We start from the raw sequence: 27,026 nt of genomic DNA on the forward strand, positions 1-27,026 counted from the left end.
TTAGCCCCCAGGCCGCACTTTGCCCAAATGTGTGTGTGTGTCCAATATGTATATACTTTGCCAGTATTTATGCATTTATTTTTATTTATGCAGCGCTTGTGAGGGGTATATATATATATATATATATATATATATATATATATTTTTTTTTTTTGTGGTACCGGTGGCCAGTCTATGAGAACGAGTACTCCAGACTGGTATTGGAAAATGCTAAATAGATGCCTAGATGAAGGGCATTATCAGCGACTGAGGCTAACTGAAGTACTGTGGAGGGCTGCTGGGGTGGATGTTCAGGTGTCGGTGATTATATTAGAAGCGTGGATCAGTGGGCTTGTGTTTTTGTGTGTGCCCGGCGTGTGAGTGTGCATCTGACAGCCACGTGATCTAAGGTCTTCGGTGTCAGTACGCTGCCTGTGCTGTGATAGCAACTCATTCATCATCTAAACATCCGTTGCCCTTGCTGAGAAAAGTACACAGAAACGTGCACACACACGAGCACATAAAAACCCTGCATACTTCAGATAGTGTTTCAAAAAACCTTTGTCATTTCAAATTCCCAGAGAGAGAGAGTGGCGAGATCAGCCGAGGGGAACGGTCTTAAGCCACATTTAGAAGCAACACAAAACCCTTATATCATGATGCTGATGCTCTTGACGTTGACAAAGGGTAGAAAACATTCTTACGTTGTGAAGTGTTAAAAAAGAATCCACATCTAAACCAGGTGATCAGACCATTTAGGGGTCTCCCATTCAGCAATAAGTCATGAATCATTTTCCATTTAAATTCCATCCTACTTTAAATAAGGAGCACTGTATTCGGGGAATACTTCCACTCTGGATTGAAATATGACCTTATGAATATAAACCTCGTGCTTCTTATTTCAACCATTTCTCTAATTGGAAATGGTGGTTCAGTGGAGGCTTCACTGGAAGTTTCATGTGTTTTTCCTCTGAGGATTTAACTGACAAAATGAATAAAGAGCATGATGTGAGAAATTACAATGTATGGCGTTGTAAGTGATGGTTGTTGCCCTCACATGCTCATAAAGGACAGAAAAGAAAGAAGCGCCTGAACAATTCTGACACGTTTGAAACTGTTTGCTCTGCCAGTTAAAACTAACACTTGTGTTTTCAGTGGAATCGAAACATTACTGTTCACTAGAATTACACATCATCCATTTCCCAGTCAGCCCAGTTGTTGTTGGGAAGTAACAGAATATTTTTCGTGCGGACGGTGTGATGGATTTAAGTGAGTCGGGGTTTAATGGACACCTCATAATTTGCGGTGTCACCAAGCATAACAAGGAGCTGCTTATTTCATGAGCTTGTTTGCCCAGAATTTATTACCAATGTCATTACTGCAGATGGTTGGAGGTCCTTGGTGGTACACAAGCAAGTGAAATTTGATCTAACAAAATCAGGTTAAACAACATGGAATGGAACGTTAAAAGCTACTTCAATATCAAACCGTGAAGTCAATCTCCTGATTGAGTTTAGCTTGCTTGGCATTTGAACCTCATGACCTTGAGCAAGCATCACACATGGCTGCGACCTTGACGATTAAATGGTTAAATAAAAAAAAGGGAGGATCAGGAAAAGTATTGATCTGTAACAGAATTATACACAATCATTCCTTGCCAGGCAGTGGTTGATCTTTATCATCCTCAGTATGTCATGTTTTTTTTTTGTATTTTTTTTTGTATGTATATGAATGTATTTTTGTTATCTTTTGTGAGAGTGTGCAATATGTACAGCCACATGTGGTACTTGCAGCTTTATGCAGCACTTGTGAGGTCAGAGCGCAAAAGTACAAAAGACACTTTTTCCATTCCTTTTTATTATATTCAAAATGTAACTCATTTTTTCACATCATTTTTTAAGTCTTGATGTTCACATTATATATATATATATATATAAATTACAACAAAGTACTATATCTTAAGCCTGTAATGCCACAGCAGTAAGCATTTGTCCTATTTTCTCTTTGTTTATAATATTCTTGAAGTTCAACTTACATTTCTGACTGTGTCCTCTGGCCTGTCACAACAGTATATAATGTGGTGGAATATAACCAACCCTACAATAGAGGCTATTTATTCACATTATTTTATTTTGTTTATTTATTCTTTATGTGGTCTAGTATTCTTGACCAAAGATGAACATTTTCTCACCTTAACAGATGAATAAAAATGTCATAGTAGAAGCAGTAGTAAGTGAGTGTACGGATCATGTGTGCTTGCATGGATTCAACTGCAGCATCGACCCAGTACTTCTCTACCTTAGCCATGGTTTTACTGATCTAAGGACCATAGAATAAAGACTTTATTCTAGGTCAGGGTCGCAGACTGAGCCATAAAGGGGTCGCAGCAGGTGCAGGTTTTTGTTCCGATCAAACAGGCCCACACAGTTTAACCAGTCAGGTGTCAGCTGAAAGGAGCAGCGCCAGACTGACAGTCAACTGTGAAGTCCTCACTCACCTGACGGGTGAAAAGGTGACTGGCTGAACCCGCCCTGTGAGGACGGGTTTGAGACCCCAGTCCGAGGTCATGGTTAAAAACATTCTGTGACTAAGAAAGCGACCTCATGTGAGAGCATGCTACTTAATTCCCAAACCAACTGGCCAAGTTTCATTGTTGCCAAATGGTAATGTGCACTTTAATTTATGGTCCTCTTGTCTATATTCTGCCCTTCTCTGCCTCTTATTTCCAGCTGCAATTATACAAATAGCCAAAATCTTGGCAGGAAGGACACGTGCAAAGGCCTGTGTGGTCTGCAGCTGTTGGATTCGGGACGTGGCAAAGGAGAAATGAAAAAAGGAGGAGAGGAATGGAATTATGTCGAAGGAATAAAACAGGAGACGGACAGATGGAGGGCAAATAAAATTGATGGCTAGAGACATTTGAAAAGGGCCAATGGTGATGAGGCTTCCTCTGAGCTGAATGGAGGCACTTGACTGATGGGGGAAATCTGATTGAGCTTGGGGAGAAGAAAATAGAGGTATTGACATCAAAGTATGGGAGCAGATTGCCTTGGGGCTGTTCCACGATTGACCACCTGGTTCAAGATGGAGATCCACATATTTTGTTATCTGAATAACGCACTTGACGTGATTCCTGTGTGGGAACAAGCAGCGCCCGCTTAAACCCCCCACCCATCCTGGTATTGGGAGGCAGAAGTCAACAGCCAAGTGCTTGGACTGAAGATCTAGTGAAAAGATGGAAGACAGATATACATGTATATTTTAAACCAAAATCTGCTGGTCGGACAAAAAATATTGCTCACACACTTTTAAGTCGGTCAAAGCAAGTGAACTTAACAGGATTAATAAAGCATATCATTTCCTGCGTTGGGAGTGTTTGTCCATGCTTCCTTCTGATCCCTTATCCCCACAAGCTCTTGACATATCATCCCCAAAACTCCCTCACACACACACTGACTTTTTCTCCAATCAATTACAGTTGGCCTTGGTCCCAGACATCTGTCTCTCTGCGGTGAGAAATGTGGCAGCCTGATCCAGCTCAACCCAGGGTCAGCAACAAACAATGCATCTCAAACCTCTCACTCCCAGTTTGTCTCCCCTCGTCGTCTCCGTCTCTAAGACCTCACTTCTCTCTCTCCCTCCATCTGTCCCGCCCAGATGTTGTCTTCCGCTTGTTCCTCCGATTTCAAATGGAGTCTAGATCAGGCAGCGTTTCATCGCCCCATGGTCCAGCTCGCTCATATTTTCAGATTTAGACCTCCATTCTCTCCTCTCTCTCTTTTCTTCTCTATGGGCCCTGGAGGAAAACCATGCTGGTGCTTAAGAGAATGTGCATGCACCAGCCTGCGCTCTAAAAATGATTTCACTCCGACGACAAAGTCAACATTTGATAGACCCATTGTTAATGTCTTAAATCACTGTCCGTATCCCATAAAAGTCAGCGTCCCCACGACTCCCCTCACTTCACCCCATGACCTTCACTCCTGCTCGTCTGGAGGACTCAAGAAGCCGCTCGTCTCTGCCTGACCATGAAACACTTTATGGTTTGTCATAGTGATTTTATTCATCGCCACCCTTAAGCCTTGAGTCTGCCAGCTTGTCACATCTCTAAACCCCTCCAGCCTCGCTACCTTAGCAACCCTGGGTTCAACCATGATTCCTCAGCAACACACACTGAAAACAGTGATCGTGACTCATGGTGTCGCTGACGGTGTCTGTGGAGAGAAACGGAATAAACACATCTGGCTACCTTTGAAATTTACCCATGGTTTTCTGCAAAGTTTTACTTTAGGTTCCAATGAGTTTTCCATGTATGTGCGACAAGCGTATCCTACATGGCTACGGGGACAGTGTCACGAACCCCCTCCATCTGGTCATGTTGTTTTGGACTACTTCCTCCTCCCGCCTTTCCCTCCTCCTTTTTGTCCAGCATTAGGGGTCTTCTTCCCGCCATACAGGTACACAGATACACACACACCCCTATTCATATCATGGATGATTCATCTCCTGACAGTGGACATTTTTCCATGCGCTTGGAGTTTGTGGGCTGTTCCTGATCCATCTCCTTTGTTTTCCAGTGTGTCTGTGCCCGTTCTCCGTGGTTCCTCTCCCCCAATCACGTGGACTTACTGTGTGTCTTGGACTCTTGTTCTCCTCCGTTGTTTTGTGCTCATGGACGCTTGTTTTGATTTCTGAACCATTTTATTTTTGTCTCCCTCTTCTGTTGAGATTTTGTACCGTCTTGTTTTTCCTGCCTCCTTCTAGCATTGAAGTAGAGTGTAATTCATTTTGTGTATAGCACTTTTGCTCCTTGTTTACCTCCCTCTAGTACAGAAGTTAAGTGCATTGTTAGTTTTCTTATTTGTTGGACTTGACCCCTCCGTCTCAGTCTCCTCCCTGCTGCACTTGGGTCTCCCGTCTTAAATCGTCACAGACAACACACACACCTACTAAATGGATTCTCACAGCGTTGTCACAGCTCTCAAATGTCTCACGTCTTTATCACCAGTTGGATGGCACAAAATCCCCCACAGCTCAGCCGGTCAAAAACAAATCTTCCTCCCAACTTTGAAGTCCACTTCAAGATGCTAGTGATAACTTCTGAAGCCAATCTTGGATTATCCCCATGGTACACTGTAGAAGTGCTGACCCCCTACGAGCCAGCCAGGACCCTTTGACCCTGAGGAAGGGGCGTCAAGACTGAAATCTCGGAGCGACAGAACCTTCTCCGTTCAGGACACATGGACTCCACCTTCAAGACCCTTTATATGGTCTTACAAGTCCACCATAGACTTGCATCTCCGTGTGACTAACTCGATTCTGCCTTCTGCTACACGTCCACTCAATTCTTAGCATCTTCAGTTCAAGGTCAAAGTCTTGTCAACCACTTCAGGCGCATCATATACATCATATGGCGTCGTAAAGAAAAACAGTGACACACACAAAGCAGACGCATGCGGTTTAATTGGGCTTAAGCCTCACTCTATCACCTCGCCCTTTATGTTGGAGCCTCACTCCCAACCCTGTCGGATTCCTTTTTGCCGGTAATTTCAGTGACTCATTCGTATTTGCATTTCTGGCAACCTCCCTGTTCCTGAGACTGGCACGATGTCTCAGCCCCATCTCTTTGTCTTTGAGCCTGATCCCTATTTGCAGATCCCTCCGCAGCTCCCTGCACCTCCCACCAGCATGGGCAGAAGCAGTAGCACCCAAGGACCATGCTCCTGAAAGAAGGCCGCCTCATGCAAACTTATTTTTACTAAGGACATTATTACATGTCTGTAATTCAGCACTCATGAGAGGGGCACATTCCAAAATAACACAACAAACACTTGCATGATTATGTTGGGTTCACTACGCTCCTCCACACTCACAGCTCTCTGTATGAAGCAAAACACTTTTAAAGGACACACATTCCCCCCGTGCTTCACACCACACACAGAGTGATTAAATACGGAGCCCATCTGGTGCTAAATAAGAGCAACGGAAAGGCCCCTTTTGCAAGGTGATGCAAGCCCAGAGACATGTCCCTTACATCCGAACTCCCCAACCCCCTTTTTTTTTTTTAAATGCTCTCTTCCTGTTTGTGACTTCCATCCTTTTTCTTTGTTGTATCAGCAGCTCCTGTACAATTCGCTCATCTTTGAATGATCTGTCCGTCCCCGCAGCTTCAAAAGGATATTGGCGCTATCCTGTGAACTTTTTCTTTTTTTTTTTTTTTTAGCCCACATAGCTCTCAGCAGATTTTCTTTTTTTTGTGTGGAGCAGAATCCTTTCACTTTGAGGGGCACCAAAGAATCGAATTAAATCGTCTTCAGAAGTAACATCTGTAAGACCATAATGTGTCAAACACAATGGCAAATTCACTCTCACTGAAAATAATAAATAAATAAAATCAATAATAATAATAATAATCTGGCACTGAGGAAATACTCGGTCGGTCAAACACCAAATTATGCTTCAAATTGTATTGAATGGTGGGCTGGGACACTATTTGTCAGAGATCTTGGCTGTCATTCCACGTCCCTTGGCTGCTTTTCTCCTGAGAATTATTTCCAATACGGTTGCTTTCTCAAGCTGTGCTTTTAAAACGCCACTCAATTCAACAATTGTCATACGCATTGCGGACACTTTTCAGGCCTCTTTACTCCCTCGTGAATCGTGTTGACCATTTGCTTCTCTGTATTTTTATGTGTCTAGTCACATCTTGATGCGTCTGGTCTGGCGTACGCTCTAAAAGACGACACCCCCAGATGATGCCCACTACGCACATGAGAGTGAACCCCTGCTTAAATGCAAAGACAAGACCATCCATCTGTCCCCGGGGTGAGATGGGAGGATGTTATTTGCATGATTCATGATGACTAACAAGCGCTGGCAGTGGCCCGGACTCCTATGGGTGCGACGCTTGGTGCTGGTCTGTCCTGGACACTTTCCATCCCAGTGAGTTAAAGACGTACTGATAGGATTATTCAAAGTGATCCACTTGTGATCTATGTCTGCCAGGGAGACCTGGTGCTGAAGCGCAACTCAACCATGTCAGATGTTGACGTCCTACATCTACTTCAAGTCCGAGCTTTTCATGTAAAGTTAATCAGGTGGGAACGACTCAGCTTTGAAACGCTCCTCCAGCTGCAGACTTAAAGGTCTGGACGCCTCCACGCTTCATCACAAGGTTTCCAGTCCCTTCAACAGAACCGATTAGCATTTATCAGTGTTCGGACCACAAAAAAAATGGAGTTGGATTCTGGGTTTCACCAACCTCGAGCTGTTATTTCATCATCTGCCAACGGTAGTGTAACTGAGAAATATCATATTCCTTGTAAATTGTGAAAATAAGGCAGTGAGCTTGTCAGACAAATGTGAGCCGGATTTTTTTTTTTTTTACGCTCAGCTAAGGAGATGATGTTTCTGCAGGTGTGCGATAGACCGATAGAAGACGCAGAGAGGGGGTCGACTCTTAGTTTAATATCCGCAGCCACACACACACGCACACACACGCCGCTCCGACAAGAGACATATGGTCAGCTTCATAACCTGCAAATTGAATAATTGCAGCGCGTGAGTCGTATGTTATGCCTGCATGGTAATGTGTCTGAGTGGGCAAATCAGTGTACATCTGTCTGGGAATTAGATTTCTTCTGCTTGTGTTTCTCCCTCATGAGCTTCATTGGTTACTAATCACACACGTGCGCTGTGACTAGGTAGCAATGACTGTCTAACAAGCTTATGTGACGGCCCCTGGAGAAAGCCGTCCTTCTTCCTGACCACAACGCACACATTTCCAGGCGTGGACTGGATTTTCTTGCAAGTATACGCGAAACAAACAGGTGCATGTCAGTGTTAAGTGAGATTATTAAAATATACCGACATCTTTTCATGTCTTTCTCTGGTTAAGGTCGTCCATTGTGTCATGACTCACTCTTATTTTGCACCACTTCCTTTTTCACCTCCTTCTCCTTCCCTGATTTGTTGGAGCTTCACCTTGGATTTGGCACAGAGCTGGAACTGATCGACAGATCATCATCCGCCCCTTTTTAAAGCACCATGGTTCCAGCAATGGGTGCCAGATCCAATCTACTCATTCTTAGGTCACAGGCTTCCGCCGATCTTTTTCCTCGTCCGTTCGCTCTCGTGTTTTCTGATCTCTTGGTTTTTCCCCTGGTGCCTGAGTTATTGTTGTTTCTAATCTTAGTTTGTTTCCGATCTCCGCGTTTTTATTTCGTCTGATTTAGTCCTTATCCCTCGTGTGTTCATTCTGACGACTGCGTTTGTGATTTTGTTATTTCCTGATCATCGTTTTTATGTTTTCAGGTTCTTCGCTCATGATCTCCCAGTTCGGTGACGCTTACTGTTTTGGATTTTGAGACCTTTTGTTTTTGTGAAATCGTAGTTTTGATTAAATACAATTGTCTGTTACTCTGGTCTCCGGTGAGTCTTTGCATTAAGGCATTTGGGTCCCACTCCGCTCGTATCATTACACATTGGTTCTATTTCAAAACTAAAGCCCTGACGTCTCTCCAGAAGTGAAGAGGTGCCCGGTGCGTGTCCAGCTCTGAATGTGCGCTTCTGTGCAGTTTGGCTGTGACAAAGTCATAAACCAATTCACGCTCTGTCCCAGACTCGCCTCATCCCTGTCCCAGCTCCAGCCCACAACAGGACATCAAACCCTGGAGTGAGCGCTCCAGCCTCGGAGGTGTGGAGAGTGACACTCTACCACGGTCCAGTGCGGAGACAGGAAAGGTTTTACACCTCAATATGAAGAACAAACAGTCAGTAAATGTAGCTAACGGGACACGTCTGCATACAGAGGCTGCGTTATACACAATAACAAAGCGCCTCGTGGGTCAGCTGATCGGTCTGCGCATGTTATGTTTTTTCCGGCTTATTTCAGGGGCGTTCGAGGTCTGGATATTCGTCCGAAATCTGAAGCAAAAATATATATATATATATATATATATATATATATATATATATATATATATATATATATATATATATATATATATATATATATATACTGAAAAAAGAATATTGGGTGAAAAAATAAATATACCTCCCTCAATACAATTTGGGTTTTTTTACATTTTATTTTTTTGTTTTTCAGCCAACATAGTTTTTTCGATTCCTAAATTTTTTTTTTCAGTCAGTATTTTTTTTTTTTTTCAAAGCAAATGTTGGTCTTTCAAGTTCACTTCAAGGTGGCAGGAGGGGATGATAGGGGAGTGGTAAGGGGCGAGGTCTGCATGTCATTTGCATACTGGTGTAACATTCATGTTCGGTGAAGCTCATGCGCTGATTTTTCAGCCAATATTCTTTTTTTTCAATTCCTACATTGTTTTTTTTCACTGCCAATGTCAGCTGTCCCTGGTCTGGAAACGTTTTGGGCCTAATTAATAATTGTATGTTATTTAAAAAACCTGCTGACTGGTTGATACGCCTGGATGAGCCTTGTGTGTTGGCCAGTGCCTGCTGGCAGATCCACCTGTGCCGTAAAAAGACATGCAAGCACACATGGTGCCACAGCTGTTTCATGGCTGCCAAAATATCAGGCAGCTGAGTCAGATGATGAGACGCCGCATACATTGCACGGCTGCTTCATCGGGTGAACTGTGTGCGAGGCGCTGGTCCTTTCAGGGATGTGTGAATATATAACGTGTTCAGGCATCCAGGGTGATGCTGCAGCCTGACAGATAGAAAGTTTTATCCCAAGCTCCAGGCAACCCTGGCTGTGGAGGGAGTCTTTCAGTGTGGATTTTCTATGAGCTTGCTCTCACTCTTATTTCCACCCACAGTCCACACTGTTCATCCCAATATTTAGCACCAGCAGGAAGCTGCAGAGGCACATGTTAAGATGGAATGTCTGTTTTAAATGCGTTCTTAGCAAATAATAGCAAATTCTCCTGCAAATACTAGCTTGAGCTGATAGCTAGTAAAACCTTGTTCATGTACGTGTCCTGAAACAATTCTTTTTGCAGCTCTTTTGTTGTGGCAGACAGTAATAAAGGTTTGAATCCAAATATTTGGACATCAGTTATGAGAGTATGAGGGTCTGGTAGGGATGCTGCAACCTCTTTGCACCATGAGTAGCTGGGATTGTGTCTTTCGTTCGAAGTTGTGTAAATTAATGTACAAACAGTGATGTTTACAGCAATCTTTAGCAGCAACAGTGGTACAATAATCTCATTTTACTTCTTTTCACACACACATTTATTGTTATTATGGGCTGGCTTTTTATCAAGTGGTGTCTTTCATACCCTAACTTAACTACTGTCACATTGATCTCATTTGAATTTGACTATAGATGCTATAGATGACATTTCAAATGCTGAAAAATCCCAATATGCTTTTGTGTTATTATTAAATATGATGCACTGTGATGATGGACCCTGTGATGACGTAGTGAACAACTTGATCGCGTTTGCGTCCATATTTCCAAGGGTTTTCTTTAAGACCTATAAGACCAGGAACAGGAAGTTTTAAGACATAAAACTCTGAAATAATAACAAGCTGGTCATGTATTATAATTTTCAATTTAATAAACAGTTCTCAGTGTGGCTATTCTTTTATGTAATAGTTGCCCACTATTAAAAGAAGAATAGACGCATGTCTTTAAAACCTCTATATAGAAAGTAAATTATGAAATACTAAAGAAAAATGGATCCACACTTAATATATGAAACCGACTCAATACCACACCACCAGCTGATAGTACACCGTATGTGGCCAGTGAACAAAACTCCAAAGACAATTTAAAGTTTTTAGTCGCGAACATAACTTCATTTTCAACAGATTTACTTGAAGGTACTTCACAAGGAAGTGTAGTGCATGAACCTGTTCGTATTTTGGGAGGGCATTAACTGAATGATAAATGAAGATAGAACATGCTTATTCTGGTGTCTGTAAACAGAGAGTGCAATCTATGTCACACACCCGGTTCCAGACTTTGTGTTCCAGATAAAAACCTGGTTAAACGCACCGTAAAGAGCCCTTAATATTTAGCGACATAACTTTCATTTGGCAACAATGGGTGTGTTGCACTTCCCACAGGACTTCGCACAGGACCAGAAGCAAGTGCAGGTGCCTGGCTCTCGCCTCCACCTTCTTCTCTGGGCTCTCGAGATTTGTATGGCAGTGTTGGTGATGATGTCAGAGCCAAACTGCACGATTCCCGGGCACCCAAATTCCCACAATGCATTGCGCACAGACACAGTATATGCTGATCGGTGCTGCACCTACTGGGGTCAACTTCAACACACGCAACACTTGCCAGAAGCGCCTCATGCATCATCGAAACAAAACAAATAGTATCCAAAAAAAAGCTGGAGCAGGTAGGCGCCACATGGATCGGTCAAGAGTCTGCGTGCGAACTTTGCTACCAAAAAGAAAGGCCGCTCTTCAGTCAGTTGCAAGTCCGTGCTGGTCACGTTCACATTGCTAAAACTGATGGTAATGTTTGAAGTGGACTACTTCCTCATGTCAAAACAACATCTTATCGTATGAAGTCCATGTGAGCTTCGCACTGGCAATTTTCATAAGAAAAATAACAGTGTAGAAAATCGTATTACCATGGTAACAGTAGTCAGCTTGTTGCACTCAAAAGATCTTTTTGGTGGCAAGTGTAATTAGACCCAATACGAGACGCTTTAAAAGATTGATTTTATGTAAATGTGCTGCCGTCTGTGTGTTGCCAGCACCTCAATTGAGTTCAAACAGAAAGAATTTGCAAATGTATCTCCTTTAAATGAGATAAAGACAAATGGTGTGTCAGTGCTGTTTAGCAGAACTTGTTTTAAGGGTTTGGAAACACTTTAAATGTAATGACTTTTTTTTCTTTACATTTATTTGAGTAGATTTATCTTGTTGCTTTTATCTCACATCTACTTCCACAGAAATAGCGGCGACTCCAGCAGGGTTTTTGTGATGTCATCCGATCATCTGAGGTCAATGTCTCTCTCATCTCTCTGCTGATGGTCTGCAGTATAACTGTCTCTCCAGCCCACGAGTGATATGCCGCTCACTCCAGCTCAATAAAGACCCTCAGCATCGGAGACATGGGAAACCTTTGTTTATGAATGGCGAGCAGGGTGAATTGTAGTTTGTCATGCAGCAGGTTTTTATCAAAGAAGCTGTATTTTCCTCCCTTTTTTAGGGTGCAAAAGTCTTCTTGGACGTCTTCAGCATCGTGATTACAGACTTCATTCATAGACAGCCTCAGATAAAATCTGTGATTTTCTCTCCAGAAGGACACTTCATCCCGTCGCTATTTTAGGTGCATACATTTTCCTTATTTTGGTAGATATTCCTGATCATCCCTGCATAATTATTCCAGCCAAAAGGGCTGATTTAGAGACAGCCACTTCACAGGACACCTCATCCATGATGCTCTATTTTTAGCAAATTCCTTGCATCATCTCTCGCTCCTTCGCTCTCTTTTTCTACAGTCATTCTTTTGCTCCGGCAATTTCCGACAATGGAGTCACCCAGCATGAGACACAGGAGAATTACCAGGAGGTGATGAAAAGAGAATGGCATAGCTTGAACAAAAGATGAGAAAGGAGTGGAGTTGGTGCAGAAGTTTCATAATGTATGGATACAATTTTTTTATTCTTACTTTTTTTTTTTTTTTTTTGCTGAGCAGAAGAGGAGGAACAGACGCATGCAGATAGCAACGGTGTGGGATCATGTTGTGCGCAAGCTTTTATTTTAGCTTGTTGTCAGTCCAGGCCAGCAATCTTTCTGAAGAAGTGTAAAAGTTGAACACAACTTTTCTTGACAGGATGGAAGGCCAATGTTAGGAAAGCAAATGAAATTATTCATAGGCTCCCACATCAAAGCCCTAATATAGCCTCACTAAAATCAAAACAAAAAGCCACTCAACCAACAAGAGTCCATAACAGCTCTTTTCTTCTCACACGCATTTAAATCAGGAACTTAGAAGGAGCTCATCTCGCTGGATTTTGCCGTGCAGCTGCCTTTTGTTTCTGCTCTTCAGAACAGAATGAGCAAAGCAGGCGATCACTTAACCAGAATAAAAGTCTCTCTGGTGTTCAATGTGCAACTCTACTAGTGTGGAACAAAAGGACACAACAGCAAATCTAACTAACTTTCCCTTAGGCCGGAGTTAACTTTGCAAGGCTGAAATAACAGCACTGCTTCCGAGGTGTGTGATATGTGGAGCTTGTACGGCACAAGAGTGAGATCACATCTAGGCACCACAGCACAGCAGACAGGACCAAGGTGACTAAATAAACTGAAGAACCATCCAAGTCGAAGGAGGCAGTGAGAGGCGGGACGATGTCATCCAAGCACCTTTTCAATTTTGAGAATATTTCATGACTTACACTGTGGATAGGTGCGGTCATGTAAGTGTCTTAATAAGGACACAAACCCCAGTTGTAGCATGGAGGATACATGTACAAGAATTCTGTTTTGCTTTCTATATTCATGAGAATAGAACGGCTATATGTTCGACTTTGTGAAGTGAAGTGAAGAGGTGCCCGGTGCGTGTCCAGCTCTGAATGTGCGCTTCTGTGCAGTTTGGCTGTGACAAAGTCATAAACCAAGTCACGCTCTGTCCCAGACTCGCCTCATCCCTGTCCCAGCTCCAGCCCACAACAGGACATCAAACCCTGGAGACCGAGCACCTCCCCTGTGACACTCTACCAGGGTCCAGTGCGTAGACAGGAAAGGTTTTACACCTCAATATGAAGAAAAAACAGTCAGTAAAAGTAGCTGTCCAATTAACCTAGTGAGCATGTCTTTGGGCTGTGGGAGGAAACCGGAGGAAACCCACGCGGACACGGGGAGAACATGCACACTCCATGCAGAAAGGTGGTCCGACCGGGGCATCGAACCCGCAAGGCGACAGTGCTAACCACTAGGCCGCAGTTTGGCCACTAAATAAATGAGAAAATAAAATGTAAAAAATAAAATACCGTCATTCTCAATGGTTTATTTTGGTATCATTTTTCACATTCAAAACCAAATGATGAACTTCAGACTAATATTGTTATTTGTCCTTTTCATGCTCTTTGACATTTCTAGAATTTTAGCACAAACATCACAAAATATTTATCGATATTTTTTTCCTTATTCTTTCCAGTGCAGGGGCAAAATAGGTGATAGATCCTGCCAGTGTTATTAATTTTGCAGACAGGCACCAATAATAAACTCCAGATGAGTTTAGAGAAACTTTCTTTGATTTAATGAACATCATACTGTACCTAGCAGACCACCAGATAAAAAGTGATCAGGTCCATAAAAACAAAATGAATACAACTACGCCGGCTCAGCGACTGTGTAATGCTTCTTTGCCCTTGGAGCGTCCCGGGAATGGTGTTTTTTCACCTCAACAAAACATAGAAAATGCACAACCATTCCATTACTTTGCACTCAAGAGTATCATTCTTGAGTTTCCTATTCACCGCAAAATTAACAATGTGCTATGTTTCAAAACAGGAAACAAACGGAAAGTGAGTGTGACTGTTATATTTATTATGATCATCACTGAAGGCTTTGGGGAGATTATGACCACTAAACACCTGTTTTGCAAAAGCCCATCCTCATCTTCCCGAGATAGCTTCCTGTGAAATACTCAGCGCTTCGCACTTTCCGTGCCACTGATGAAAGATTTACTCTGGACTCCAAATGCGATTTTCTTCGCCTCATTTAATGACGCTTGAGCCAAACATGACTATAAAATAATGAGGAAAACATGGTGGAATCTTGATGAATCCCTCCGATGAAGAAAAATAAGCACCACTGCTTAGATAGTTTTACATGTAAATACATTATTGGTGTATACTATGGACAGACAATAGTGACAAAGTACTAAATGTGTGGCGGAGGAAATGGCGTGCAACACATAACGCCGCGGCTGAAATGCTGTTGACAACTAATTCCCGGAAACACAATTAGGTTAAATCATTTTCCAACAATAAAATAAACAATGTTGTGTTTCCTCTTGGTGGCGTTATATTTTTATGTCGACTATTCTTTTGCTACACATAAGCACGTGTCATTGACTGGACTCTAGGTTGTGGTGGCACTGTGTTTTTGAATATGGTGGACTCATGACGGTGTATTGTATGGGTTACCTAGTGTGTGAGTGTTTTTTTTCTTCTTTTTTTAAGTAGTTTCATGACTTATGAGTCCCTGAGCTATTTTTTCACTCTGCCTCCAGCGTGGCTCTGAACCCGCCCACCTCCATATTAGACCGAGCCATAGCAGAGACGGTCTCCTTTACATCCGATCAGGAATGTAATGGGTTACTGTAGTCACTTCACAGCATGTGTTGTTAGTGTGCATGGAGACACACTCACACATAGGTGAAAATACATCTCTGATTTACTCCGGAGCATTGTGTCTATCATCACAGACAGACGAGGGAGAGTGAGAGACAGAACTGAGTCAAGTCTCAGTCATTGAACCAGTATTAGATACTGAGGACCCCCGCCCTACTTCTCCGGTCCACCACAGCAGTATTTTCAAAACAGGACGCTGCATGTCGGCTTGTTTGCAGTGACAAGGAGGTGGGGCTTTGGCTGCAAGTGATTTTAAGTGCAGTAAACTGCTCATGCCTTCAGAAGTCAGAAGGTTTCTCCTGACCAATCACAATAGAGTGGGCCTGATCGAACCATATATATCAGCTCCCACCAAACTTTCTCAGTGCACATTTTTCATGTAAATAAGTCTAAATCATAGATACATTTGTTCAAACAGAAACATAGTGATGTGTTCACTAAGGCTCTGAAACCAATTGCTCTTTAAGAACCACCATGTGTAATGACAACACAGCTGTCACACAGTGCTCTCATTACTGTCTGTATCTCACAACACTTCAAACAAGAGTGAATCAAGTGGTCAGTGATGTGCATTGCTTCATAAAGGAGGAAATGAGTGACAGCAGAGCTGCAGACGCTGGGAAGACCTGATGCTGGAGGTTATGAGATAAAAGACGTGTTGAAAATAGGGGAAAATGCCAATGTGTAATTCATCATCTTTGTGGGTTCCAGTGAGGATTAAAGACATTTCAACTCATTTCAGTGAGTAAAATCAATTTGACGTATGTGTGAAAGCAGTGACAAGCACTGCCAAGTTAAACTTCACTGAAGCCTCAAAATGGTGAAACAAATCTTTGCATGAATGGGTTCGACACCCGTCCATTCAGTAAAGTGAAATAAATAACTCATACTTGACCACATTGGACTATGTTCCACAAACATAGTGGACCCTCATAATGAGAAACACATTATTAAAACCACTTAATAAATTCGAAACCCTCATGCGTTCTGTTTATCACTTTACTGAAAATGAAAAAATAACAAAACATAAATATTGCACACGCTCCCGAAGCTTTGACACGGACATGACCATCAGTGAATATTTAATGGAGGAGCGCGCGGCAAAAGCAACGGGCGGAATATGCATGTCTCGCTGTCAAGCTGTCAGGGGAAGTCATTAAAGTGGGAGCCGACATTGATTTGAGGATGGTGAAGGAGGAAGAGTGAGTGAGACCTGGAGAGATAAAATGCAAATAAATAAATAAATAAAAAAAACCCAAAGAAACGTACTAACCAAGACTGTTTCCATGAATATGATGCGGTTTTGTGTCAGACTGTGGGCGTGTTGACCGGGCAGACGCGTCCCTGATGCACGCCGCCGATGGATGCGCTCGCCATTTCCTTCGAGCTGGTCGCAAAATTGTATCGATCAATTGTCATTGATAACTAATGACTGCAATGACTTTTTCCGATGTTCCGTGTAGCAACTGGGTGGAGCTCTGCTTGGCAATGAAATACGTACTCAGTAATTGTTTTTAAATGCAAACGCTGACTTGGAGGGTTTGAAGGGTTTAATGCGTTATCGATATGAGCGGTGTGTTTGTGTGCGCTTGTGTGCGTTTGGGTGCGTATGTGTGCTTTCTTCCTGGGGGAACTTAAGACACTCATTAATTGCCTGAAGACTCCATTACCCAGGCTGATCACCCCTGCATCAAAGTGACAGGTCACTTACGCGCACGCAAGCTCACCAACTCCAACCCAAATTATGTATGACATACAGTCTATAGCCCCACATTAACTGACTGATCCTGGCTCTGAATTCATGGTGTTTAAGTTGAAAGATGCCGGCGTTCACCTGGGTGAACACAGGAAATAACAAGAACTAACCTCACTAACACTAACCTGGTGAACCTCTGGAATATGTCTGACCTGTCTTTAACCTTATTGTCATGATTCCGCTTTCATTTTGGTCCCTTGAGTTGTGTTTTGCTTTCTCCCTCCTTTGTTCCTGTGGTAAATTGGTTCTCCTTGTTTGTTCGCTCTCTGTGCTCTAGTTTGGTCATTTTTGACTACACTCTCTGAAACCCTGGTGTCTGAGTTAGAGTTTAGTTCCTTCCTCTGTTTCTGCGTGTTTCCTGGTTTGTTCTGTGATTTTACTATTTCTCTTCATTGTGCATTTGTCACTCTGTTTACAGATTTTTCAGAACTTTCTGTTGTGGTTTTCTTGTTGTTAAAGGATGAAAATATTGTTTTTGACTCGCTCCTGCCTCCTGAGACTTTCACCACTGCACGTCTTGACCCATAACACTTATGGGGGTCATCTCACAGCCAATTATGAACGTCATTATTTGGATACCAGAACATGGCACAAATGCCAAACACGCACCTTTCTCCCGGTGTCAAAGAATGCTTAAAAAAAAATTCTGGATCCAGTCTGCGATCCACAGCGCTGCCAAAATGGAATAATTTGTCCCTCCAATTTTCTGTAAAATTCATTGAAATCTCACAAACTGACAAACCAACACTATCAAATACAGAAGCATATTTATTTCAGGCTGCCTGCTATAAAACCATAACAAACCAAAGTGGTTCTACTGGTGTAAAAGTTGATCAGAATCTTCTTTTGCAAAGCTACAATGCTACATTATGACATGCAAAACTCTAACAGTGACACTATTTCATAACTATCTTCATAACAGTTGGATGACCAATGTTTACCACTCAGGGTAGGACCAAAAAAAAAAAAAAAGACTTGTTTTGCTCTCGTCCTGTACGATTCATACATGCCACACATTTTTTCAGCTGCAACATGCATGTACTGGATGCACATGGATGCGTAGTACCATCATTAGAACATCGCCCAGATGGTCACCTCCTTGTCAGACCAGCCCCGTTGCTGCACTGCTATCACGATTTTTAAGGCAGAAACAAAGCTTTACATGCAGATGACATCTTTCTTTTGTGGGACCCATTGCCCACAGCTTCAGTATTTTCCACTGTTGGCGGAACATGTTCTCCAATTGAAAGCCTTATGCATCAACATGCGACGCTGACGGATGCCTTCGACGTCAACATGGGACGCAAAAGTCACTTGAAGAGAGTTGTTATTTCATGCTTTGGGAGTGAGTGAAAAACCAAAAAAGCACTCTCCATGATAGTGTCATATATTTAGAAGTGTTATTCATTGGAAGGCATGTATAGTACAATTCCACATGCTTGAGGTACTGCATATACATAATTCTGATTTACTGTGATACAATTCGTCCACCGCCCGTTTATCATTAGAAACATGCAAATATCTTCCACCATTTTGCAGATTGTCTTGGATGATGTAAATTGCATTTGGCGAAAAGCATTTCCGGACCGTATGTACACACGAGAAGCCATGCGTTCACAACAATCACTTTCACTTAATATACTTGAGCCCTTGATATGATGCATGATTGAAATGAATAACATTTGACTTTCAAATATATCTGTTATGGTCACAGCTCGACACTCAGGGGAGGCAGTGGCTCCCAAAACCAGACCAGTGGACCACTGCTGCTGCAGTGCTGCTCCATCCTGTTGATGCTGCCTTCAAATATAAACCTGAAATAATTCTCATCTCATGATAACCTGGTTTTTGGAACTGTGGTCAGGAAAGTGAACTTTAACAGTACCAAACATCTTTCAATACTCAATATTCATCCAGGATTATATGGTGATTTGTGTTGGCTTTTTCCGTAAACATGGTAACCCCCTAAGTTCTGTGCATCGGCAGTTTTATCCCACCTCTACGTAAAGGGATCTTTAGAATGTCAAAACAGGTGGAGGACTTTTTTTACCCTCCGGTGTTGCCAGGTCTATTTATCCCCTGCACCTTTGGAAGAATCATCAACCGCAATTTCCGTCCACATTTGTCTGCACATCTGTTTCTGAAGGAAGGACTTTGAATTAAATTCCTGACACTGAGCCCGTCTTTAGAGGAAGCCTCTCAAATAGAGTAAAAAGGAAATAAAAGAGAAGAAGATTCTGAGTGGAAGAATATGAACTGCATGCTGATGAATCATCCGTGGTTCCTATTGAGGTACTCAGGCCAAGGCAGCTGCGGTCCCAAATGATTGAAAGACACTAAAGCAGCCATGTGTTATTGGCGGTTTAGCTCCAGATGTGGACTACAGATCTAAAAAAAATAAAAAAAATTAAATGATAATAATAATATATAGTGAATTTGGAACGACACAGACTGTGTAGACAGTGCATGGTGTTTGCCATGGGATATGCTGTACTTGGACTTCTACAAAGACTCAGTCGAGACAGAAACCGCAGCCATATTTTATTCACTGTTGCACTGGAGGTGCAGCAACTACTGAACAATATTGCACTGGTTTATTCTCTACCTCACAGCAAGCCATTAAAATAACTGACCAACCCATGCAATAATATTTAGTCTAGATAAAGACCTTAGTAGTCAGACATTTTTAAATATTGAAAATGAAGTTTGACAATTTGAAAGGGACTTTCTCCTCTCATTGTCCAAGATGAGTGATAGTTACAAAAAGCCATTGGCAGGTTTCCAATGGACACCATGACCCCGTGAAGTGCCAAAGAGACTAATTGTTTTCTTGGTCGGAACACTTGATGGATTCGAGACTTATTAAACAGAAAGAGTGTCGGACAGAAAGACTGATTGCCGATCTGGTTATCACGTTTGTTTACAGATCAGCAGGGTGATATTTGAACAAGTGACATTTGCAGAAAATGGCCTCGAGGTCTGTGAGCAGCCAGCACACAGTGGTTCATTCAGAATGGCATATTTTAGAGGCTTTAAGGCTTTAAAGCCTCTCAGCGTGTTTAAAAGCCGGTATATTTCATGCCCTGGAACTGTTTACAACACGCTTTGCTCTGCGCTTTGCACCACATGTTTCAAGCAGGGACCATTAAAGAGTTTATGAAACTCCTTATATTAACATTTTTTTCTTACATGATCCTGCAAAAGAACATTTCATTGTTTTTACTACGGTGGAAGGCATCGGAGGCCCACTTGGATTTCAGCCAAATGCATAAAGAACTTTACTCACTGAACATATTAAGTGCAGAAATGAATTAGTGGCAAGACAAATACATTTAAGTTTCAAGGCAGAGATGAAGTGGATGGCTTTTTAAATAACACATAGGTGTAATTTACCAGCTGCTGCTCCAGTCTCAGGTGGTGAGTCACTTTCCCTCAGACGCATTAATCCTGAACACTTTCAGATGATATCAAAGTTTTGATTAAATAGCAGCGAGAGTTTATCTTCAACGTTCCATGTCTGGTAATAAATGATGCTAGCATGTTATGATTTCATGGTGCATGACCAACGACAGAGACTGAACGCCGCCCCCTCTCCTCCCTCTCTTGTTCAGCTTCAGGTTCCTTTAAGACCCATTTATGGTCAACGTTACGTACAGATCTGCCTTCATCTCGTCCGCATTTCTGCACTGTTCCACAAAGCTTATGGATACGGACCAAACAAAGCAGTACCACCGGAAACCGTGAGGGTGGTGTTGCTGTTGCAACTCGATAACCGGCTGTAATGAGACATGAAGAAAACATAACAATAGCGGAATGCGATATATTTAATCACCACATCTTACAACTCTGTTTCTGTTTTACACACTGGACCGTGGTAGAGTGTCACAGGGGAGGTGCTCGCTCTCCACACCTCCGAGGCTGGAGCGCTCACTCCAGGGTTTGATGTCCTGTTGTGGGCTGGAGCTGGGACAGGGATGAGGCGAGTCTGGGACAGAGCGTTACTTGGTTTATGACTTTGTCACAGCCAAACTGCACAGAAGCGCACATTCAGAGCTGGACACGCACCGGGCACCTCTTCACTTCTGGAGAGACGTCACTCACTCGGCAACCCCTCCCACATGCAGCGGCCACACACATAGAGGAACAGCGCACCTGCAGCAGACACTCTACATTCACTCCTACAAAAGCCTATTTTAAGGCTTGGAACGCATTGTTTCTTTTTCTTTCGCTTCTCGAAAGGCCGTCTGGAACGGATTGTGGTCGAGAACCGAGGTACCACCGTATATTGAGTTGACTTCTAACAGCATATTTTGCACATTCCTCATGCAGTTGGTGTCTATCGGTATCTAGTGACACGCTATGGTTCTGTGAAGTAGCGATGACAAACTGTATGTCTTTGTGACATTTTGAGAGTAGGCTGCTCCTCCTGGTGGATATATTGGCGAACAGCAACACCAACATAAAGAATGCATGGAAGCATATGATCAGCACTGTTTGAAACAGAAGGGTACAATTTCATAGGTAACGTTGAGCACCCCATCTCACTTCCCGTAGCTTCCTGTGCGATCTGTACTGACACCTGAAGCACTGATCTCTCACAGCACAGCTACTGTATACTGAAATAAATTGGTTTCAACAGTCAAAACGGTAACTCGGTGGTGGCATCTCGGCGCCTTCTATGACTTAAAAAAACTGTCTTTTTGTCAAGCAAAATATTAATAATTTAAAAGATCACAGAATATCCCCGTCATCTCCCATCCAGTATTCATCCTGCGCCTCCAGCAAGTTAATAATGTATGCTCTGACTTTGGCAGACACTGCTGCAGCTTTGGTACATCAATTGATTGTGAATGTGCAGTACACTAAATACCATAATGATCTGAGGACAATGATCTACCCCCTGGGGCGTCTGTGGTTTTGGCTCATAACTCCATCGTGGACAAAGAAGACAAGGACAATGAAGTTGTGTCGTTTCCTCTCCATTAAGACATCAGTTGCGGAAAAGCTGAGCGAACACATCACTTTGAATCTTGGCGCTTACGCATCCGCGCATCTGACACCGTTTTCAGTGAGGATCACCGCAGCAACATCCAGATTGATGTCAACACAGATATGAGGTTTTGTAGACGCCTCCATCTGCATAAATCTCCTTTGTTCAAAAAGACAACGCATCAAAATGTGCGACTCAATAATTTATTACACACTTGTCATGTCAGACAATGCGCTGTATTATCAATTACCTCAGAGAAAAGTCGGCATCTGGCCGCTCTTGACGGTCATTATTAAAAATACATTTCAATGTCTCATAACAAGGATGTTGTCTGTTGATGGTTTTAAAGAATGTACATGTTTCTTGCATTTTTAATTTTGAGACTCGCACAACATCAACCTCCCTGGCTTTTATTCGGGGCAGTTCCTCCTCTACATTGTAACCCAGTAGAAAATTGGGTTAAAATGCAGCTTTGAATAATGTTCTGACTCCTTAACAGGAACAAGGCTATGTAGAGTGAGTGAGAGAGATCAGCTCCTCCCCTAGTTCACAATGATGGACAGCCAAGAAGTTGCTGCAGAACTGAGACATGATTCACACGTGGCTGACACAAACACTTTAAAGTGATCGAAAATGTGAGGCTTTAAGTGTGTCAGAAAGTTGATCACGTATTAGAGAAAGTCCGCAACTGATGAGAGCAAGTTTAAAGTCTTTTTTTCCAAATTGTTGTTAACAAAACAATGCTAAGCTAATGTGCTAACCTGTGAAAGTGCTGTATATTTCCAGAATTCGTGTTTGTCTTTTACTTTAAGTAAAATAAGAGTGACGATAGTTAAAAAAAAGTTTTGTTTAATTTGATTATTGTGACTGGAAAAATGGTTACACAACACTTAAACAAATTCTGTGGTGATTAAAAAGGACATTCTTTATGAGCATATTGTGTTTTGGAACAAAGACTCAATGTTTACATTGTGTTGAATGTGTATTATAGTTAAATGGAGCAATTCCAGACCAAAGAGTTGAGTCATATAACATCATTACTATGCATGCTGGAAATTTCATTATATAGATTTTAATGTGAAGTGACAGTGAGTGTGAACTAGGCCTAGTATGTTACCGTCCAGAAAAGATATTTGTTTATATTTTATGTATTTGTTGCACAACAATAGTTGAAAGAAAACATTCAATGACAAAACAGCCTGGGTCTTTTTGAGTACGAACAACTTGTGGGAGAAGAATTGAACCTTGATGGAGAACCTCACCTTATGGTCACGTATCGCACCTGGTGTTAAAACAGGAATACGAACAAATCAGAGTTCGAACAAATATTTAGAGATTTTTTTGCTTCGGATTTCGAACGAAAATCCAGAACTCGCATCACCTCTTCAGGTTTCCACAACGAAATACAATTGGTTGTCTTTCTCTTGAAACAATCAAAAAAAAAAAAGGGGGTGTGATACAGCCGTGCTGTTCTTGAGCAGAGCAAAAGGATTTGACGTTTTCTGTCCTCGACTGCATAACAAAGCCAACTGCTAATGCCATATAGCTAAGAGCCAAAGAGATTGAGAGAGGTTTATAGAGTGCAGGAGGAACTGTCGATTGAAAAAGGACAGCACAACAAAAGACCAACTGCGACCACTGAGCACTGCTAAATAATCTGGGAGACAATAACTTAAATACAAAAATCACTTTCTTTAATTTCATTTTTGAACTCCAAAGGAAAGATTCAGTCCAAGGACAGTAAGATATTCAATTTAACAATTTGAATTTAAGTGAAATCACGTTAAGGGTAGTCACAAAGAAATTGAATTCTCATTTTGCTCCCATATATTGGGGACAATAACTTTACACATATTCCATGTCATTTGGCAAATGCATCCTCATGACTTTTTGGGACCCCCTCCAGCTTTTCATTTCAGCTTTTATGGGCACAAATGGCTAAACTGGAAATGTTCCAAGGAAGAAAAGTTTCAGACAATTAGTTCCTCGGCATTTCATTTATTGAAACGGTGATGTGGCAGCACTCAGTGAATATCAATAACTTGGTGAGAGCTTTTGGAAAATCAGGAGAAATGAATTTTTTATTTAGCCACTTGGGAAATAGACACTAAGAGCAAAAGAGGCAGAAAGTCGAAAGTGAGTTGCTTCTGTCACAAATACAACCTGTCGAGGTAATGGACTGCCCAGGAGGTACAGTGAGGTACCCCAGCATTTGTCACAATGTCATTTAGCCAAATAACGGGAAAACAAATGAAATTTGCAGGAACGTGTAGGACAAGGACAAAATGATTTTATGAAGTTTTGGTGGTACAAAATAAATCAACAAAGCTTTTGAGGGAGAGAAAGCACAAACATTTTTTTCTGCTTCACTTATAGTGTGTGTTCTGTGCAAGTGAGTTCTGGAACAGTGTTGTCACCCCCGACCGACTGAGCTCATTGAAATCAACTATATTTCAAACGCTTTGCTTTTCTGTTTTTTAGTTTATTCTATTTTGTGCATTTTGTCAATTCCCTTTTCATATCAATACTTTTCAGTGTTGTTTGCTCACTAACCTGATCCTTTCCTCTTCTTAAAAAAAATTAGAGATCAGTTTTGTTGAAGGAGTGAAAAGACAAAAAAAAGCAATTTCAGTTGAATCCGATCACTTCCATTTTTTTTTAGTTGTTATTAATTGTCTTTGCAAAGTTGCTTCCTGAAACTTAGATGGTGTCCTTCACAATCTCATTTAGGATTAATTATTCATGTCATTTGAGCGTTTTTTTTTTTTTTTTGTCCAGACAGCAGCTCAAGAAAGTCCTTGAATGTTGTTGTTCTCCGGTAGCAAAACCGTTACTCTCTTGGTTTGCTCAAATTGAAAGTTAAGTTGGAGGCCGTACAAGGACGAGACACTGTTCTATACTTTGTTTGGCTTCCTTTCGTTCAAGTTTCAGTCCAAGCTCGGCTCACTCACGCTGGTGTTTCTTTGTGTTACTAACGCTATTTAGCTAAAGAATGAGATTAAAATGGCAACAAATTCACTTCATAAATACTTGAGTGTCTCATACATGCCGTCAAATGTACACAGACACATGCTCAACCTGGTTATCCAACACTGTTCAGCAAGCTCTTTACTGAGTTAAAGGGAAATTTCATGATCTGCCCTCCGCACTTTCATAATCACAATTGCAGCAGGAAGCGTCTCCGCCCTGACATGCACGGAGACATGCACGGAGACATGCACGGAGACATGCACGGAGACATGCACGGAGACATGCACGAGGCGTGCGCGCCCATTCATGTGGCTCCCAAACACCACATCAGCCTCATAAACTCCTCACAAAGAGTCTCGGTGGGTGTGTTGCCACAGCAGATGTGCTTCCCTCTTTCATATCCCAAAGCCGTTCTAACTCCAGCGCAGCGAACTCTAGGATATCAGGAGTTGATGCTCCACTGAAGAATAATGAGGACAAGAGGAGGTTAATTATCATTTCTTGGCACAGTTTGCCATCAAGGCTTTAAATTAAAAAGAAGCAAAGTCTCTTTATTATCAATCTTTTAAACAGTCACATTCTCTCTCACCCTCTGAGAGGGAGCGACACCGTTTCACTTTCTGTAAATAAAACGGACTTACTTCTCAACTTGGTCTGCATTCATTTGCTGCTGGAAGCTACTAAAATATGTAGAAATCCAAGGTTTTCGTGTAAGAACATTCAACTTTCGAGCTACTGATCGATTTGTTTCCATGTGATCTGCTACGCTGAATTCAGAAATTCCAAAATGGTTTTTCAATTCCTGATGGAAACCAGTGAGTTGAAACTTAACCCAGTGATCTAATTTCAAGGCCACTGTTTGTAATTTATGAAAACGTATTGGTTAACAAAAGTGAAAATGCTACGAAAGAAGTGATAAATGAAACGATTCTTAAAGCATTTGGATGGATTTTTATTTTTTAATCTCGTGGAGAGTCAAAAAGCTTTGACCACCCCTGAAAGTTTTACTGAGATAGCTCCGTTCCTTTTTACATTTTAGTATAAACAAGAAAAGCAAACAGACTTCTACCACCTGTTATGTACCTTTGAACACATCTTTGACTTTACACCACAGTTTTACTGAGCAGACTAAATCAGATAAACTGTGTAGGTGCCCAAATCAAGGCATCAAAACTAGTGTTGTTTGAAAGTCGCTTCAAAACCATAGTCACCTATGAAGTAAACACACTGGCATCCCCCTGCCTTTTCTGCAAAAATCTAATTTCATATAGTATAGGATAGTTTTTTTTGCAGTGGAGCTGACAGAATATCAAGTTTATTTATTTATTTTAACTAGTAGTGATGCTGGAGTGTATATATATATATATATATATATATATATATATATATATATATATATATATATATATATATAAAAAAATAAATAAAATAGTCACAGATGTGTTAGACTGGAAACAATTTCCATTAGATATTGGTCTGAAATGGTCTTTATAAGGATGCCATTCTCGCACAACTGCCACCCCATCGTGTTCACACAGAAACCAGAAACCTTTGGTGTGACACACCGCTGTGCGTCGATTCAACCACATCCACACAGAGACGCATTTTTCTCCAATTTAATCTTTCCCCCTCCAAAAACAAACAACTACACAAATCCAGTGAAAATCACCAAACATGGTGCACTAAACTTTCCAGGCCCGTGGTTAGTGCTGTTCTGTACGCAGTGAAGCAGTGATCTGTCAGCAGTGAAGACTGAGTGGATGACTTGCCTCGGAACTTACATATGACGCCTCTGTCTCCGCATGGACCGGATTTAAATTATTTATTTCATTTAAATGGTTGGTATTTGGTGTTGATCCCAATGAAAAGTCTTTATACGTCGAATACGGCTTACTAGATGGAATTGCCCCACTTCAGAATACTGTATTTAATGTTCATTAAACGTGGTGAATGTTGATGAATGTTGGTGATATTCCGACATAAAACTTGCTCACCATTTCACTGACTGCTTTTGGGGATTCAGTCA

At 41.8% G+C, this 27,026-nt stretch overlaps 1 protein-coding gene across 1 annotated transcript in view; it reads right to left on the reverse strand.

Annotated features, from left to right (window-relative positions):
- The window catches only part of LOC128753392 (zeta-sarcoglycan-like), a 261,646-nt gene that overhangs the window by 127,301 nt on the left and 107,319 nt on the right, over positions 1-27,026 (reverse strand). The gene's annotated exons all lie outside the window — the stretch shown is intronic.

The sequence above is a fragment of the Synchiropus splendidus genome, chromosome 2, assembly GCF_027744825.2.
Source record: "Synchiropus splendidus isolate RoL2022-P1 chromosome 2, RoL_Sspl_1.0, whole genome shotgun sequence".
Taxonomy (NCBI): domain Eukaryota; kingdom Metazoa; phylum Chordata; class Actinopteri; order Syngnathiformes; family Callionymidae; genus Synchiropus; species Synchiropus splendidus.